Source organism: Symphalangus syndactylus, chromosome 14 (genome assembly GCF_028878055.3).
Source record: "Symphalangus syndactylus isolate Jambi chromosome 14, NHGRI_mSymSyn1-v2.1_pri, whole genome shotgun sequence".
NCBI classification, from domain to species: domain Eukaryota; kingdom Metazoa; phylum Chordata; class Mammalia; order Primates; family Hylobatidae; genus Symphalangus; species Symphalangus syndactylus.
Window position 1 is genome coordinate 118,982,840 of NC_072436.2, and position 18,773 is coordinate 119,001,612.

The following is an 18,773-nucleotide window of genomic DNA, read 5'->3' on the forward strand; positions in this document are numbered from 1 at the left end:
GCTTCCCGGATGCCCGTTTTGGCCTTCTGTCCTTCCTTTTGCTTGCCTCATGCCCAATTTTCCAAGCCGAGGAAAGGACTGGAAGGGCGTGGAAGTAGGAGGTCTGGGCACAGCATTCGGCAGGGCAGCCCTGGTCTCCAAGTTTGGGGGTGGGGGGTGGGACTCTTTTCCTTTCAGCCTAATTTACCAGGGGAAAACCCGCAGAGCACCTTGAGGTGCCTTTGCTCCGCACCCTCCATAAGCTTATTAGAGGGAACTTGAGGCTCGCTAGACAACCTGTGACAGGTGACGGCAATTTAGCTTAAAAGCCATGTTGGTTCACTTCGTCTCCTCTTTATCCTTTGTTGCAAAATTGATACCTTTTTGGATTTCTTTAACAGCACAAAGTTTAAGTGGCCGGCTGACAGGAAATATTTCTTTTGAAAATGCTATGAGAAAAGTGATGAGTTAACGTTGAGAGAAAGGCAACTTTATTTTCTCGGAAGAACTTTGGGGAAAGAGATTGATAGAGAAATTCTGGGCATGAAATTATGGACATTTCCCACAGAACTTCCTTCATTTATTTATTTTTTTACATTTCCTTCATTTTTTTTTTAATCGTGTGTGTGTGTATCAGAGAGACAAAATTCATTGGAGGTATTAGGACTTTATTTGGTTTAGAAGTTTCTTTCTTACTAATAGCACTAATTTGTGATCTTCATGATTATAAGAATTTACTAAGTGTTTTGCTTTTAGGTGTTTTGGGTCTGTTTTTTAAAAAAATTCAATACTTACTTTGTGGGCCTTGCTGAATACCTGTCAATAAAATCGGTGGGCATACAGTTAGTGACATGACCCCTGTGGATTTAATAGCAGGTAAGTATACAAATGATAAGTTTAGGAAATAAATGTCAGAATCAACATTTAGGTGTGAAATTGAAATATCTTTCAAATATTTACCAAATTCTCTTTTAGGATCCAATGTCATTTTATGGTCAAGAGAGCTTAAAGGTTTCTCAGATTGAGATATATGTATCTACTTTGTTAATCCAAATGTAATGTTTTATTTTGTTCTTTCTTTAATGACTGTTTGAATTCAACAAATAAAACTTGCATATTTAATGTAAGGTTCTTTCACATATATTACTTCTCCAATTTTTAATATAAATTTAAGGAGAAAAGCAATATTAATTCCATTTTGTAGATGAAGAGACTGTGTCACAGAAGTATTACTCTACCTACATTTCTGTAATTATTATGTTATAAACTTAGAAATTACATATTATTCTGGAACATATAAAATATATGAATGTTATAAACCATAAGAATTCAGACCTATGCTATTTAACTTCAAGTTTAGTTCTTTACCCAAACAATTGCATGACTACATTGAGACTACTGAAGTAATTATATATGAACACGCTATACGAAAAAATACTTAAAACATTTCTTATTTTTGTCGTTTCTCTTTGATATAAAATATACTATAATTTAATGGAGTTATATTCCATATTTAGATGCTCCTAACTTCCAAATAACACCTAAACTCCTAAAAACTGACCTGTGTCCTTCTTAATAGAAGTGGCTTGACCGGGAGACCCAATTTTTACTAAGAATATTCTTGGGATAATTTATGTCTTATAATCAAGATAAAGACAGGCCACATTTAGTTGTATTTTTAAACCACTTAGTGTGAAGTTGCAACGCAGACATAACTTGCTTTCAGGCTACACTGCCAGCTTTGCAGTGAATAGTCTTTAAGATTCCGTGGAAACATTGGCAGATATAGCTAATGTCTATCTGATGTAGGATTTATGAGAAAAGGAGAGGTAGAAACTGAATGCTCTTATATTTCATATGTGACCACATTCATAAAACTTTATTGATAAGTACTTTGTTGTCTGACACGGGCTGATACAAATAGGCTTCTTCAAGAGTTGAGGAAGAAAACGAAATCCCTATAATACAGCCTTTTTCCTCCTTTTCTTTCTTAAGCGGTAATAGTTGATCCTAGCTTTTGTGTGTCTATGCATGCTCAATACAGTTAGGGGTATAAGGAGAAGTTAAGCAAGAATATTGAATGCTAGCTAGGAAAGTTTTTGGAGTCTCAAATACTTTGGAACGATTTTTCACATTATATACATAAAATTCCTAGTTACATTTGGGAACTAAGTATATTATACACAACTTTGCATCTGATTACAGGATTCCCTGTACATTTATAGCTCAGGTATTCTGGAAAGAGTCAAGATAATTAGTTTTATGGCTCTTGCCCGTGCGACCTGTTTCTTTCTGGTCCTGATATTAAAAGGATGACTTAAATTTTCTGGAATGTCAAAATTTTCTCTTCCCTTGGATCCTACAAAATACTTCAAGCAGTGTATGTGTGATACTCGCTGTCATTCCAACATTTCCAATCCTCCTGAGAATGCTAAACAATGCCCTAGATTTCTTCCTTTGTAATTCTTTCAGATAGAGGGTTAGCTGAGTTAGGAAGAAAGGAGAGAGGGAGAGAAGAAGAGAGATGACATTTTATCCCTCAGGAAAGAACAAGACCAATTGTATTCCTAATTTAGAAATATTATTCTACAAACATTCCTGAACAAGAGGGCTTTGCATATACATTAAAGCAGAATACCTAGTCAACTTCTAGTTATGCCATGTAGTGAAATGGAAGTAAGATGAGTAGGCCGAGATCATTTTTGTTGGAGAACTGAGACCACATGAAATAGGTAACAGAGTTACCCCAACTGGGGGGCAAGAGGACTTGAAAGTTTCCTCCATAAATTTGCAGTTAGTACAGGGCTGCTCCAGTGATCAGAGTCATGAATGCCCTAGAGTGTCTGTATAACCCTGTACACAGGCTGAGACAGCTCTAATGGCCCAGAAAAGCCTCTGGACAGAATCACTGCACCCTTGGACATTGTCCGACCGCATGTATGAGAATAGTGAGTGCTGAGGAGTTGTGGGTAGCTCGGTACAACTCTTGCTAAAGGAGTGTCATCAACATTCATTGCTGAAAGTGAATTTTTTCATTCACATATGTGATGCCTATTAGGTCATGATTTCTTGGATACCAATTTGTACAAGATATGAATTAATTTTTGAACATCCTTTCTTAAAAGTACCATGTTCATATAGTTGCTCATTTTAATATGAGTAGTTCAGATGGGACATAATAGAGTAAGGAAATGATTGAACATCCTAAGATCTAGTGTATATACCTTTGTTCATGATGAGATTCATCCCCTGTCCCCCTTTGTAGTGACACTGATGGCATAAGGAGTATTAGATGAAATTTAATGCAGAAAACAATGGGATATATGAATGGTAGATATGGTTGACAACCACCATTTTCACTGAAGTTGTTTCAAAGCAAAGAAATTTGGGATAAATTCATTTTATTTGCTCCTGAAGGGTAATTAGGAATAAGTAGGAATTGTGAAGAGGCTGTAGTGTTGACATTAAGAGAAGTTTTTGATTCTTAAAATAGGATATATTACACAAGAGTGAACAAACAGAAGATACTGAACAAATATTCTGTCATAAGTAAGTGATGGATTATTCGGACTTGTTGAACTATGTTTTTAAATGTATTATTTAAATATTTAAATATTATTAAAACCTTAAATAATATTTAAATATTATAAAAGTTGTAGAAAATTATGTTTTCAATACAAATATACACTTATAAGCTATATTGTAGATATGGGAGTAAACAATGCAATTTTTTTTAACTGAGTGAAAAATTTAGTTTTTTAAAATTCCAAATGGAGCTAACAGCTTAGTGTGATACATATTTTGAATTTCAAAATTTGTAACCAAATAGGACAAATGTGTTGAACTGTACTTTTCTTGAAGAACCGTGATAAGAATGAGCGGTGAAAAAATTACAGCATACTTACCAGGGATCAAATACTTGCTTAGGGTTAATAAGAAAAATCTCAGCAAACGCTAGAAATGAGGTACACCATCTATCAGAGACCCATGATTAAAGTGGTATCTTGTTAGGTATATGAGCTTGAAAAGAAACGGCATAGCTTCACTTTACCCCAGTTGCTTCTTTTGTAAAACGGGGAGACTAAGAGTGTGGTAACTCAAAATCCTTTGTTAATGATTTTCTTCTTAGAACAGTGCCAGGTCCTATTAGGATTAGATTGCTATTTTTATTATTGATATTTGCCCTAGTTCTGCCTTTTATTGACTGTGTGAAATTGGTGAAGATCCCTTTCTGAAGCTTTGTTTCTTACCTACAAGCTGGGAATAGAATACCTGCTATGAAGAGTGGTTGTTAGTACATTAGAAAGGCTGGATATTTGTTTATATAAGGGGCTCAGCGCATGGTAGAAATTTGATAGCATTTTTTTCTTGCCCTCCCATGTATTACTGTGGAGACATCCCACATATTATGTCCAAGTTTTTATTTTCCCCTCAAATGCAATGTCAAGCACAAAACATTCCCATCTCCCAATTCTCTTCTGATGTTCTACAACCATTAAAGTATAGAAAACTAGAATGAGTGTTTTTATAACTTTTGCTGTACTTAAGCATGTGGAGAGAAGAGCGCTAGATCACAGGACACACTTTGATAGGAAAAGGGAAATATTTACACTGCAAACAACTTTCTCCTCATGCTTAACAGTTTTATGCTGTCATTCTGTCAGCACCAAGTGAGATTTTTCTATTTAAATAGTTTTCTATTTGTGGTATGATAATTCATGTATGGACTTCATGTAATTAACATAAATATAATGGATGGTTGAGAAGTGGTTTATTTTTACCAAGAGGAAAAAATGTGTACACGATTTTTTAAAATATTGCTTTGAAAATATTTAAAATTAATTTTGATTCAGTTGGTGGAAGATAGCGTCACAAACTCACTGCTAGTGGTATTCTTGAGAAGTAATGTTTGAATTTTCTAGGTATTGTCCCCAGACTGGCTTAAAAGAATTTAATTTTAGATGTAAATTTTCTGCTTAACATGGAAGATTTTCCCTGAAAATATTAGCTTCATCAGATACATAGTTGCTTAGGGGTAGCTGCATGGAATTATGGGAAGAGTGAAATAGAAAAAAATTTTCATGTCTAAGTTATACATACTGGTGTAATCATATTGATTGGATGATAATGATAATTACAGCAATAATGTGATTGAAAGGGTAAGCAAGTAACGTATACTACAGTTACTAATATAATCCTGTGATTGAGTTTACCACTTCGTTTCTCTTTCCTGGAAACCCTTAAGTTTGTCACTATTGCACTTTATTTCCTTTGCTTATTGTAGTGGTGTATTAGTTGTATTACTGCTGCTATAACAAATTACGACACATTTACATAACTTAACACATATTTATTGTCTTGCAGTTTCAAAGGTCAGAAGTCCAAAATCACTTTAATTAGGCTAAGTCAATGTGTCTGCAGTGTGGGTTCCTTCTCGAGGTGCTGAGGGGAGAATCCATTCTCTTGCATTTTCTGCTTCTGGTGGCACCTGTCTTCATTGTCTTTTCCCCATTCCTCCATTTTCAAGGTGCGTTGCTTTTATTTCTGTTTCTGTCTCCGCGCTGTCTCCTCCTTTAACTTTGAGTCCTTCTCTCCACTTCATCTAAGGACTCCTGTGATTACTTTGGACTCACGTGGATGATCTGGGATAATCACCTTGTCTCCAGATCCTTAAATGAATCGTATCTACAAGTCCTTTGGCTGTGTAAGGCAGCACATTCCCAGGGCCGGGAGATTAGGTGAAGAACATCTTTTGGGACTATTATGCAGCCTATCACAAGTGGTAATATCACTTTTATGCCTTGAGACCCTGAAATTAATGTACTTGCTTACGCATGGAAAAACAATGTATCTGTGGGGGTAACAGTTTATTTTTGAACCATTAGAAGGTATTGATGGGGAAGTTTTCATCTGACAACAGATACTGATAAATTAAATACCCTTAGATTTGTCAAAACTAGCTTTAGTAAAATATAAGTAAAAGTATTTGCACTGCTAGGGTCAAAAATATTAATTAAACCCATTATTTATCAAGGCCAAGTCCTGGATTAGTTAGGTTTAAATTAACCTAGAACATTATCTTCCATAGTGCTTAATTGTGAAGCTTAGTTCTTGTTGACAAAAGCTCATCCATATAAGAAAGCATCGAAAGGTTGGTGTTTTTTTAACCTTTGCAGAATATAACTTTTCAAAGGGATGTTAGACAGTAGTTCCATCACAATTGATGCAGTTCACAGACATTCTTTGTGAATATTTTATCTCATGAGTTATATCTATGACACTAATCATAGACTTCTAGAAGAAATTTAGCAATGGTCATGTCAGCCTTTCAAATCTTTCTGTAACCTAGAAGAGGATCATTGCATAAGATAGATTCATTTTCCCCTTTATTCCATTGTTGCCAGAGAGAACTTGAAATGCCCTGTTCAAATTAATTTAATGCAAATGAATTCTTGCTGCCTCACAAGTAGTTTGTCCTTCATTTTTCTTAAAATTATATTGAAAATGGATGTGATCTGCTTTACTGGTTGTTGTGCAGGAAGCGTTGTCCTTCCTGAAAGCTCCCTCAGTTGTCAAAATGAAGCCATTAAGAGTAAAGTAAATTATATTATCTGATCATAGTATCACAATTGACCTTAAAACAATAAATTTTATAATCAGTGCAAATTGCTGAATAGTGTTTGCAGTTGTAGAAATTTCAAAGGAAACCCTGGTTGAGATACAAAGCTGCTATAATCATTTTTAAAATCTTTGTTTTTCTTTTACTTTGGAACAGTAGTGCAGTAAGTACTTTTGCCTTATTGTTCTCTCTGCCTTCCAGAAACCCTCATTCAAATATTCTAAGTTTTTAAGTCTTTTTCATTTCTTTTAATATTGTAACATTTAACAATGTCAAAGAAAGTATAATTTTTCTGGAAATCAAGCTAAAAATAAAGAGAAGCCGATGTAAATGAACATCAAATTAACAAGATTGATTAGGAAAAGTAATTTTTGAAAAGGGCCCAAAATCCCTTTGCACATAAATGCAAAAGAATTTAGTGAAAGAAGGTGAAACTGGAGTAAAGAACTCTACGGATGCGTAAGTAACTCTTAATAAGAATGAGTAACGTACATGCATATCTTTAGCTCCCAGTTTCAGAGATACAGTAGTTGTACAACAAATGGTCCTTTCCTGCTCTTAAGGAAGCCTCTCCTCCTCCAGCCATGCCATTCCTCAGAGCAAGCTCTTCCACTGAGTTTTCAGCAACCATAAGTAAGAAGGATGGTACGATAGGCTGCGTGTACATATGGCCCTCATTAGCAGGCCAACTGTTCCTTTTGCCCACCCACATCACTGGGGACATATGGCGTTACTTTGACTGTTGAAACAAGTGTGTGTGGACATATCTTGGTATGAGTAAAAGACTGTTGATTGTCTTTCTCTTGTCGCTCGTGCAACCGTCTCCTTGTGGAGATCGTATTATCCATAACACTAGATTTGAGGATGATAAATGACGTTGTTATTATTAACTGAATTTGCCTCTCTAGTTTGATCACAAAACCAGCGAATGTTTGCTTATGGAACATGTAAAGCTTATAGAAGACGGAAAGCTTACAGAAAGAAATGATGGCTTTTCTAAGCATAAGAGTCAGGTCTTTTTCAATCAAAAACGAACTCATTCAAAAATTCAAGAGTTATGTAAAACCAGAACAGCAGAGGTTTCAGAAATGCTATTGAGATCATTTATTATAAAATGGCCATTAATGAAATGTAATAGTGAGTCTGTTGTTGTGACTATGTGGAGAAATGAATGAGAAAATATAAGATAGGCTGGAATGAAGAGAGTCATCGGATCCCAACATAATTCATTTTGTATAGTTCACAGTATTGTAGCTTTAAAAAAATTATGAATTTTTTCAGTACTGTGAATTCTGAATTTGCAATATGAGGCTTTTCAATCCTTGCAACAAGTGTGTATTTTTCAGTGGTTCTAGAATTATCGGGGCTTTCGAGCTGCTTCTGATAAGAAGGCAAGGCTAGAGGACTCGTGTTGAGGTGGCATTTGCACAGGACTTTAGATAACATACATCGATGATGTAGAGAGAAGAGCGGGTGATGTTGCTGTGGATTATAGTGGAAAGGCACCTTTTGCTCCCTCTGCTGACCTATTTGTGTATTCAGCTGTGTAGCATATTTCTTGTATAATTACATAGTAATTTCACACACTACATTAAGAAAATCTGAACAATTTTTACTAAACTCATGTTTTCTAAATATTAAGTAAATAAAACCAATATTTGGCTAGGTAACATTTATAAAAACAGGATTTCTAGATAGATGATGATAAATTTTCATCTATATCTATAGAGCTGATAAATTTTCAAAACCCTTTGAATATCACTTGTACTACAAAGTCTCGTTTCAGTTTCAGTGCCATGGCACATTGATTAATCACCACTAAAGCGGTACATGAAATATTTGGCAATATAGGTATTTGGTAATGGTGATTGATGCACAGAATACGGCACCGTTATTATGCACTGGCCTTGAGAACTTTAGTTTTCATCTTCGATCACCTGATAGAGAACAAACTAACAGCTTTTTTCTTTCACCTTGCTGGAGAATAAACTAACAACTTCAAATTATCTGATCCATCCAAAAACTTATTTCCGTGAAACTCACTGATTTATTTATTATTTCGTGGGGATCACTATTATTTGCTGTAGTAAAATATCAAATGATCGATGTTTTATACCAACATGGCAGCTCACATGGTAGGCAACAGAATGAAAACAAACAGGTTTACTACCAAGAATTATACTATATTGCTTTTATTGACAGAAAAAGCATACAGATAATTTTATTCAGAGATTTTATGTGAATTATTTTGATAAGTGTACACATATATTTATAACTGACCTTTCTTTGTCAAGTGTGTGCCCACACACGTATTCATACTAAATCAATCTTAGAGATCTTATCCAAAGATTGAATTTCTTAAAGTGACTGTTCCAAATATGTATAATTTATGGCAAAAAAGTCACAAAATGGCAATACAAGGAGGCATAAAAGTGAAGATAAAGGGGGAGATGATGGTTAAAAACACCTGTAAATGAATAATTGATTTTGATTTAAATTCTTTTTAGTTCTTAGCTGATGAAATGAATATAAATGAAATTATTATGCAAAACACCTCTATTTGTTGTATATGCATGTACATATATGTGTTACAAATACAAAACTGATAGGATATTATTTAACATATATTCACACTCATAATGTGCATATATGTACATAATGAAAATGAGTGCTTGTTTTATATGTATGTATACACACACATACACATGTTGCATACTTTCATTTTTTAAAATTTTACTTTAAGTTCTGGGATACATGTGCTGAACATGCAGGTTTGTTACATAGGTATACTTGTGCCATGGTAATTTGCTGCACCCATCAACCCGTCATCTAGGTTTTAAGCTCCACATGCATTAGCTATTTGTCCTAATGCTCTCCCTCCCCTTTCCCCCCACCCACCTACAGACCCCAGTGTGTGATGTTCCTCTCCCTGTGTCAACATGTTCTCATTGTTCAGCACCCACTTATGAGTGAGAACATGCAGTGTTTGGTTTTCTGTTCCTGTGTTAGTTTGCTGAGGATGATGGTTTCCAGCTTCATCCATATCCCCGCAAAGGACGTGAACTCATCCTTTTTTATGGCTGTGTAGTATTCCATGGTGAATATGTGCCACATTTTCTTCATCCAGTCTATCATTGATGGGCATTATGTTGGTTCCAAGTCTTTGCTATTGTAAATAGTCCCATGATAAACATATATGTACATGTGTCTTTAGAGTAGAATGATGTATAATCCTTTGGTATATACCCAGTAATGGGATTGCTGGGTCAAATGGTATTTCTGGTTTTATATCCTTGAGGAATCACCACATTGTATTCCACAATGGTTGAACTATTTTACAAGCCCACCAACAGTGTAAAAGTGTTCCTATTTCTCTGCATCTTCTCCAGCATCTGCTGTTTCCAGAATTTTTAATGATCACCATTCTAACTGGTGTGAGATGGTATGTCATTGTGGTTTTGATTTGCATTTCTCTAATGAACAGTGATAATGAGCTTTTTTCATATGTTTATTGGCCACATACATATCTTCTTTTGAGGAGTGTCTGTTCATATCCTTTGCCCACTTTTTGATGGGGTTGTTTGTTTTTTTTTTCTTGTAAATTTGTTTAAGTTCCTTCTAGATTCTGGATATTAGACCTTTGTCAGATGGATAGATTGCAAAAATTTTCTCATATTTTGTAGGTTGCCTGTTCACTCTTGTGATAGTTTATTTTACTGAGCAGAAGCTCTTTAGTTTGATTAGATTCCATCTGTCAATTTTGGCTGTTGTTTCAAGTGCTGTTGGTGATTTAGTCATGAAGTCTTTGCCCACACCTATGTCCTGAATCATATTGCCTAGGTTTTCTTCTAGGGTTTTTATAGTTTTAGGTTTTACATTTATGTTTTTAATCCACCTTGAGTTAATTCTTTTATAAGGTATAATGAAGGGGTCTAGTTTCTCTTTTCTGCATATGGCTACCCAGTTTTCCCAGCGCCATTTATTACATAGGGAATCCTTTCCCCATTGCTTGCTTTTGTCAGGTTTGTTGAAGATCAGATTGTTGTAGATGTGTGGTGTTATTTCTGAGGCCTCTATTCTGTTTCATTGGTCTATATATCTGTTTTGGTATTAGCACCATGCTGTTTTGGTTACTTTAGCTTTGTAATATAGTTTGAAGTCAGGCAGCGTCATGCCTCCAGCTTTGTTCTTTTTGCTTAGGTTAGCCTTGGCTCCACAGGCTCTTTTTTGCTTCCATATGAAATTTAACATAGTTTTTTTCTAGTTCTGTGAAGAAAGTCAATGGTAGCTTGATGGGAATAGCATTGAATCTATAAATTACTTTGGGCAATATGGCCATTTCCATGATATTGAGTCTTCCTATCCATGAGGATGGAGTGTTTCTCTATATGTTTGTGTCCTGTCATTTCCTTGAGCTCTGGTTTGTAGTTTTCCTTGAAGAGGTCCTTCACATCCCTTGTAGGTTGTATTCCTAGGTATTTTGTTTTCTTTATAGCAATTGTGAATGGGAGTTTACTAATGATTTGGCTCTCTGCTTGTCTGTTATTGGTATATAAGAATGATTGTGATTTTTGCACATGAATTTTATATCCTGAGACTTTGCCAAAGTTGCTTATCAGGTTAAGGAATTTTTGGGCTGAGGTGGTGGCGTTTTGTAAATATGCAATCATGTCATCTGCAGACAGAGACAATTTGATTTCCTCTCTTCCTATTTGCATGCTTTTATTTCTTTCTCTTACTCGATTGCCCTGGCCAGAACTTCCAATACTATGTTGATAAGAGTGGGGAGAGAGGGCATCCTACTCTTGGGCCAGTTTTCAAAGGTAATGCTTCCAGCTTTTGGCCATTTAGCATGATATTAGCTATGCATTTGTCATAAATAGCTCTTATTTTTGTGAGATATGTTCCATCAATACCTAGTTTATTGAGAGTTTTTAGTATGAGGGGTGTTGAATTTTATTGAAGGCCTTTTCTGCATCTATTGAGATAATCATGTGGTTTTTGTCATTGGTTCTGTTTATGTGATGGATTATGTTTATTGATTTGCATATGTTGAACCAGCCTTGCATGCCAGGCATGAAGCCAACTTGATCGTGGTGGATAAGTTTTTGATGTGCTGCTGGATTCTCTTGCCAGTATTTTATTCAGGATTTTCGCATCGATGTTCATCAGTGATATTGGCCTGAAATTTTCTTTTTCTATTGGGTCTCCGCCAGGTTTTGGAATCAGAGTGATGCTGGCCTCATAAAATGATTTAGGGAGGAGTCTTTCTTTTTCTATTGTTCAGAATAGTTTCAGAAGGAATGGCACCAGCTCCTCTTTGTACCTCTGGTAGAACTCGGCTGTGAAGACATCTGGTCCTGGGCTTTTTTTGGTTGGTAGGCTAGTAATTACTGAGTCAATTTCAGAACTTGTTATTGGTCTATTCAGGGATTTGACTTCTTCCTGCTTTAGTCTTGGGAGGGTGTATGTGTCCAGGACTTTATCCATTTCTTCTAGATTTTCTAGTTTATTTGTGTAGAGGTGTTTACAGTATTCTCCAATAATAGTTTGTATTTCTGTGGGATCAGTGGTGATATCCCCTTTATCGTTTTTTAATGTGTCTATTTGATCTTTCTCTCTTTTCTTCCTTGTTAGTCTGGCTACCGGTCTATCTATTTTGTTAATCTTTTCAAGAAACCCACTCCTAGATTCATTGATTTTTTTTTGAAGGTTTTTTTGTGTTTCTCTCCCATTCGGTTCTGCTGTGATCTTAGTTATTTCTTGTTTTATACTAGGTTTTTAATGTGTTTTCCATTGCTTCTTTTGATTGTGATGTTAGGGTGTCTATTTTAGATCTTTCCCACTTTCTAATGTGGACATTTAATGCTGTAAATTTCCCTCTAAACACTGTTTTAACTGTATCCCAGAAATTCTGATATGTTGTGTCTTTGTTCTCATTGGTTTCAAAGAACTTATTTATTTCTGCCTTAATTTTGCTATTTACCCAGTAGTCATTCATAAGCAGGTTGTTCAGTTTCCATGTAGTTGTGTAGTTTTGAGTGAGCTTCTTAATTCTGAGTTCTAATTTGATTACACTGTGGTTTGAGAGATTGTTTGTTATGATTTTCATTCTTTTGCATTTGCTGAGGAGTGTTTTACTTCCAATTATGTGGTTGATTTTAGAATAAGTGCTATGTGGTGCTGAGAAGAATGTATATTCTGTTGTTTTGGGGTGGAGAGTTCTGTAGGTATCTATTAGGTCCACTTGGACCAGAGCTGAGTTCAAGTCTGAATATCCTTGTTAATTTCCTTTCTTGTTGATCTGTCTAATATTGATAGTGGGTTGTTAAAGTTTCCCACTATTATTGTGTGGGAGTCTAAGTCTCCTTGTAGGTCTCTAGGAACTCGTTTTATGAATCCTGGTGCTCCTGTATTTGGCATATATATATATTTAGGATACTTAGCTCTTCTTGTTGCATTGATCCCTTTACTACTATGTAATGCCCTTCTTTGTCCTTTTTTATCCTTGTTGGTTTAAAGTCTGTTTTATTAGAGACTAGGATTGCAACTCCTGCTTTTTTTTTCTTTCTTTCCATTTGCTTGGTAAATATTCCTCCATCCCTTTATTTTGAGCCTATGTGTGTCCTTGCAAGTGAGATGTGTCTCCTGAATACAGCACACCTGTGGGTATTGACTCTTTATCCAATTTGCCAGTGTATGTCTTTTAATTGGGGCATTTAGCTCATTTATATTTACCGTTAATATTGTTATGTGTGAATTTGGTCCTGTCATCATGATGTTAGCTGGTTATTCTGCACATTAGTTGAAGCAGTTTCTTCCTAGTTTCATTGGTTTATATATTTTGGTGTGTTTTTGCAGTGGCTGGTACTGGTTTTTCCTTTCCATGTTTAGTGCTTCCTTTAGGAGCTCTTGGAAGGCAGGTCTGATGGTGACTAAATCTGTCAGCATCTGCTTGTCTGTAAAGGATTTTATTTCTCATTCACTTATGAAGCTTAGTTTGGCTGCTTATGAAATTCCATATGTACATCATGGAAACGAGTGCATGTGATACACACACACACACACGCACACACATTGCATACTTTCATTTTTGTGTCCATTTCTTTTCTGATTTTATCAGCAGCCAACTAAAGAAAATAGAAAAAAAAATTGGTAATTCGATCTTTCATGTTCTGCATCTTCCAGCTTCACAACTTATAGTTTTCTATTTTTATTGTTATTGTGATCAGAATGAAAATGTATACAATAGAATCAGAATCAGGTCAGAATCAACAAAAATACTATAATGTTTGTACATGCTTTCGATGCAGTTTGTCTCTGCAAAGGGTGTGTGTGTTTCTATGCACATGTGCATGTACACAAGTGTGTAAATAAGTGTTTTATTCATGATGGAGAAAGGCTGGTCAAAATGATTCTGAATGAGATAGCACCACTACAGCAGATAATTAGGTCTCTAGCAATAAAACAAGTCATTAAACATGTTTCTAAGCATCTACTCAGTATCTGGCACAATGTTAAGTAGTGTAAATATAATCATTAGCAAAATTCAGCTTCTACCCTCAATGGTATATGTGTAGAACAAATTGGTAAAGCTGGAGTACATTTCAGGACCAAAAACAGTTTCTGTGTAGTTCCCACTTCATCAAGACCATGTTGTATACCTCTCATACACTTAAGCCATAGGGAAGCAATTATTCCATCCATCCTTTTACAGGGTAGTGGTGGGGAAGAAGAGCTGACTGTCATGCTTGAATTCACATAATTTCATAATTAAATAATTTCATGTTACATAATCTCGATAAACCTAAAATCCAATATATGATAAAGATAGTGTTTCAAATCAGTGGATAAGTGATAAACAGTTCATAAAATGGTGTTCAGATAATTGGCTATATGTATTTTATAGTTGCACAAAGGTATAATATGTCATTAATAAATATTAATTCCATAGTGGATGTCAAATACACTTTTTCAAAATATAAAGAAAAAATACCATAGACAAATATCACTTGCAACATTACGGTTAAAATTAAATATCCAAACATAGCCCTAACCAATAACAGAAAATTTAAAAAAAAATTTATGGATTGGAATTTGTTAAAACATAAAACTTTTCTTTTTCAGAGGATACAATGAATATGTGTAAAAAGCAAATATCAAATCAGCAACAAGTGCTTGCAATTCACTTGACATATTTAAAATATGAGTAGTTCCAACAAATCATAAATAAATGATTAGTAGTCCAATAAAAAAAAGACAAAGTACATTGACAGGAAACTGTATGAAACTCATGAACACTAAATGTCTTAGATTCTCTATTGTTAAACAAAATGCAAAAACAATAGAGAACATTATGAATATGGAGTTAATATTTAACAAAATTATTTTATCCATGTTATAAGTAAATATTTACATCCAAAAACCCTTGTTTTCTCTGAAAGTTGTCACTTATGAGTCTATTTTGAAAATGTTTAAAGAATAGTAATTAATTAACTTTAATAAATAGGTACTCCTATTGAGGGAAAACAGACATTTCCATAATTTTTCTTCTGTTTCTAATCTAGTAGATGGTAGGAAAATAATGACAATTGCATGTTCATACCTGGAGAATATGCATTCCATTTCTTTTAAACTTTTGCATTCTCAAAACTATATTGATACCTCAAAGCATACCCTTTGCTGTTGAAAACAGCCTTTCAAGTATAAAGACACACACATCACTTTCCTTAAATCTTATATAAGGCAAGGGCCTAGATTCCTATCAGAAAATGTATTTCAAGAATGCTTTTTTAGTAGTTCCTGTGGCCTTATCTTATAGAGGAAGGTTTTTTTTTAAACATACACACAGTATTTGATGCACATTTTTATTGGAAAGAGCTTTTATTTCCTTAAATGTTTTGTTGTCTAAGTGTGAAAAGTATCCTGCAGTGGAATTTAGTGGCACAGATGCTTATTGTGATAGATGAGATGAACTTGCTTCCCTAAGCATGCATGGGCATGAAATGCATCTGGCTTCTGTACATAAAAGTCAGTTATGTTCCCAAATGTGTCTCTGCATTTACACAGACGTTTAGGGGCAGACACCCTACTGTTCCCTCAAAAGGCGGCTCTGCTTAATTATGAAGTTCAAGTTAGACCAGAAGTTGGAAAATACTAAATTCCACATTGCAGACAGAGCCTGAGCAGGTGATGTCACCACTGCATTCTAAGGTGGCAAGTCCTCAGAGAAGTCACTTATCACCTTACCATGGAGAAAAATAACCGTGTCCAGAACACAAGAGGATGCTTTAAGGTAGCGTACAATCAAGTGTGCAAACCTGTGCAATACATACCAGATGAAATCCAGTTCAGAGGCTCAGGAAAACAAACAAATGAGGATATGCTTTAAAAAATAGGACTTAATATAAACAGTCGTGAGAGTAAAACTATTGCTAAGCACATAGGAAACATAAACCAGGCTTTCAGGAAGGAGTTTGGCACATGTGTGCACTGGTAGGAGGTGTAATGTGCAGAAATCCGGCCTTTTGTGGCATAGCAACTAAAGTTCCTTTTCTATTGTCCAGACAACCTTAAATATTCCTTTATGCAGTACTATTTTAAAAAGGCCATCTACTGTGCACAATGTGTTAGCATCAAGGACATGAAATTTATCTGGAATATACCAAAACTTTAATCAATAGACTAGGACCAAAGCTTTTAAAAACAGGTTTTCGTAGATAAATCATTATAAGTTATTATTTCCTCGCCATAGGTAAGGCATGATAGATAACTTTACTTTTTCTCAGTCACTTAGTGTGTAGGTAGAATAATGACCCTTAGCAGGATGACCTTTTGAATGTGTTGTTAGGCAGCATGGAAGCATTATGGTTAGAGGTGGAATTAAGATTGCTAATCACCTCACCTTAAACTGGAGCGATTATCCTGAATTATATAGGTGGGCCCACTGTAGTCACAAAGAACCTTCAGACAGGAAGGCGGAGAGACCAGAGTGAGCAGAAGAGCTTGGGGAAACTGGAGCCGAGGCTGAAGTGATGTGCTGTGTCCAAGATGTGCAGAGACCAAGAGCTCAGGGATACATGTGACCCCTCAAACCTGGTGAATTCTCTCCTGGAATCTCTAGACAAAATATACACTTGATGATACCTTGATTTTAGCACACTAAGACCCATTTTGGACTTCTGACCCCCAGAAGTATAAAGAAAAAAAATGTGTTGTTTTAAGCCTCTGAGTTTATGTTAATTTACTGTAACAGCAGTAAGAAACTAACACAGTAAGACGGCTTTTATTTTTATGTGATGTATAGAATTAAATTGGATATGCTAGGAAATATTGGAAATTTATTGATTTATTTTTTTGTCTGAGCTGGAGTCTGGCTCTGTCGCCCAGGCTGGAGTGCAGTGGCGCGATCTCGGCTCACTGCATGCTCTGCCTCCCGGGTTCCCGCCATTCTCCTGCCTCAGCCTCCCGAGTAGCTGGGACTACAGGCGCCGCCACCACGCCGGCTAATTTTCTGTATTTTTAGTAGAGACGGGGTTTCACCGTGGTCTCGATCTCCTGACCTCGTGATCCGCCCGCCTCGGCCTCCCAAAGTGCTGGGATTACAAGTGTGAGCCACCGCGCCCGGCCAGGAATTTATTTTCTTAATATAGTTCTTCATATTAGAATAATGAGAACCATCGAGTAATGAAGTGTTCTATTTTGTGAAGGATGATTATATAAACAGTACGAAGGTTAAAAACCGGGCGGGACCGGCTGGGCACAATGGCTCGTTCATGTAATCCCAGCACTTTGGGAGGCCGGGGCAGGTGGATCTCTTGAGCCCAGGAGTCTCAGATCAGCCTGGGCAACATGTGAAACCCCATCTCCACAAAAATACAAAAACCAGGCAGACGTGGTGGCGGCGCCTGTGGTCCCAGCCACTCAGGAGGCTGCGGTGGAAGGATCGGAGCCCGGCAGGTGCAGGCTGCGGTGGACCGTGATTATGCCACTGCGCTCCAGTCTGGGTGACAGAGTGAGACCTTGTCTCCATTAAATAAATAGATAAATAAATATATATATAAGTAAAAGAGGAGGGTGTCTTTTGAAGGCTATTAAAGTCGTCTAAGTGTCCTCTGATTATATGAGGCTGGAATGGTGCATGGAATGTTGTGTTGAATAACCTGATACAGTCTCTGAAACTATAGAAGCATTAGTAATTTTAGCCTGAGAGTGCTATAATCTGGGATAATTTGGTCCAATACTTCCAGAGAGGGTTGAAGTTTTGAGATAGCTGGAGTTATTTCAGTTGAAGACCTGAATATGAGGCAACTGGATACTCAATTACAATTCAATTTCTACTCTTTATATAAGGTAGAAATGGGTAACATGTGGGACACTGTGTTAAAAGTAATGCAGCCATAGTGTAGTGGTAGAAGCAGATGAAAAGTACTATAATAGTCGTATAGATGAGGTACTGGAAAGAAGCAGAGTTGAAAAATTGGAGATAAATGTCAGTTTTCCAGAGCCATGGGATGAAAACCAAACAGGATTACAACAGATTCAATTCACTCAAGATGTCTAACTTGGTAATAGGTCAGAAAACTCAATTTGTCGTATTTTCTTAAAAGTACACAAAAATGTTCCTTTTGATAAAACACGTGTAGTGCACCTTCGGATTTGATTTTTCTTTATGTTCTGTAAACTGCTCACAGTAAAACAGAAAAAAAGTCTGACAAATATGATGGTCCTTAAATATTGTAGGAGTATGATGCTTCTCCAAAGAATAGAGGTTTTCCTAGGAAGGCCCTAAGCAAGGAATCAAGTTTCCTTTTGCAAGAAATAAAATTCTCAAAAGTTCCCTGCACCTTGGAAAGGCTCTGGTTGAAATTAATAGCACAACGTTATTTATTTAAATTTTAACTTTTAAGTTCAGGGGTACAAGTGTAGGTTTGTTACAGAGGTAAGCTTATGCCATGGGATTGGTTGTACAGTTTATTTCATCACCCAGATATTAAGCCTAATATCCATTAGTTGTTTTTCCTGATCCTCATAGCAAATATTACCCCCATAAAGTTTTATGGTTACTTTTTTCTTATCTTCTGATTAATGCCATTAGATTCACCAATTGAAATTATTTTTCAGTAGTTTAATTCCCTCTAGAAGGTTTAAAAAATGTTTCCGAATTTCCTAAGTC